This window comes from Numida meleagris, chromosome 1 (genome assembly GCF_002078875.1).
Source record: "Numida meleagris isolate 19003 breed g44 Domestic line chromosome 1, NumMel1.0, whole genome shotgun sequence".
In the NCBI taxonomy this organism is placed as follows: Eukaryota; Metazoa; Chordata; class Aves; order Galliformes; family Numididae; genus Numida; species Numida meleagris.
This window is the reverse complement of record NC_034409.1, coordinates 194380941-194382504: the sequence shown is the minus strand read 5'-3', so window position 1 is coordinate 194382504 and position 1564 is coordinate 194380941.

The window sequence follows — 1564 nt, the reverse complement described above, 5'->3', positions numbered from 1 at the left end:
CCCTGCGCCTCATCCCGCCTGGCTGAGCTGCCGAAGCATGCGGAGCTATGGGGCAGGGCTGCGGACACTCCATCCTCTGCCGGAGCCAACCGTACCAGGCGGCGGCCGCGTCTGACCTGTGAGTTCCCCACTCCGGGGGGGGGATGGATGGGGGACAATGTCGGGAGGGAGGGATGCTCGGGGGGGGCGGGGGCAGAAGGGGGGCACGGATGCTCCGGCAGTGATGCTCCGGGGGGTGATGCTCCGGGGGGTGACGCTGGATGAGGCAGCAGGGAATGTGTGGGGAGAAAGGAGGCATGGAAAAGTTGCCATCGCTTGCCAGCTGGATGGTGACAAGTGGCCCTGACCCCCCACCCACCCCCCCCAGTCACCCCTCTGGGGACCAACGGGCTGCGTGCCGGGGGGGTGAGCGTCATCCCTGCGCTCCGTGGTGCAGATCTTGGGGCTGGGGGGGCATGGTCAGGCGGCGGGGTGACTTTGCGAAGCGCGGCTCAGGCCTCTGAATTGCGATTCCCGCAGCACGAGGCTGAGAACCACCCCCGCGCACCCACCCACCCACCACCCCCGCAACAGGTCCAGGGGGTCCGCGTGGGGCGGGGGGGGGGTTCCAATGGAAGGGGAAGGGGCTCCGGGTGAGATGTGGGGTGACCTTGCTCGTGGAGGCGGGGGGGGGAATGACAGCGCTCCGTGGGAGCAGGGAAGGGTGATGCTCTCCCACGTGGGAAAGGGACGGAGATGGGAGCGTTGGGTTCCGTCAGCCAGGGGTGGCCGAGACCTCCGGCTTCACGTGGCTGGGGGGGGGCTGGGGGGGTTGGAGTGAGCGTGGGAGCTGTGCGGTGTGTGGGTGGGTGGGTGGGTGGGTGGGTGCTCTGCCCGTGGGTGCGGGGAGATCTTTGGGGCGCTGTCACCCGACGTCGCCACGTCTGCCCCGCGTCCCACGTCGGTGGGATGAGCTGGTGGGGAGGAAGGCGAGGAAGGAGATGAGGAGGACGGAGGGGAGGAAGGAGAGAGGGAAAGTAAAGAGGAAGGAGGGGGGGAAGGTGAGGAGGGAAATGAGGAGGACAGAGGGGAGGAAGGTGAGAAGGAAGGTGCAGAGGAAGGAGGTGAGGAAGGTGAGGAAGAGGGAGAGGAAGAATATGAGAAGGAAAGTGAGGAGGAAGACGAGGAGGAAGGCGAGGAGAGGAGAAGGAAGGCAGGGAGGAAGATGAGGAGGAAGGGGAGGAAGAATGTGAGGAGAAATGGGAGGAGGAAAGTAAAGAGGAAGGAGAGGAGGAAGACAAGGAGGAAGGTGAGGAGAGGAGAGAGGTGAGGAGGAAGATGAGGAGGAAGATGAAAAGGAAGGAGAGGAGAAAGGTGAGGAGGAAAATGAGGAGGAAGGAGAGGAGGAAGGTGAGGAGAGGAGGAGGAAAGAGAGGAGAGGAGGAGGAAAGAGAGGAGAGGAAGAGGAAGGCGAGGAGGAAGTCGCGCTGTGCCCCTTTCCCACCATCCCCGGAGCGACCTTCAGAGCGGCAGAACTTTGCCCCTCTCCCTGGGAAATACCCCACGGCGTCTCCAGCCCCACAGC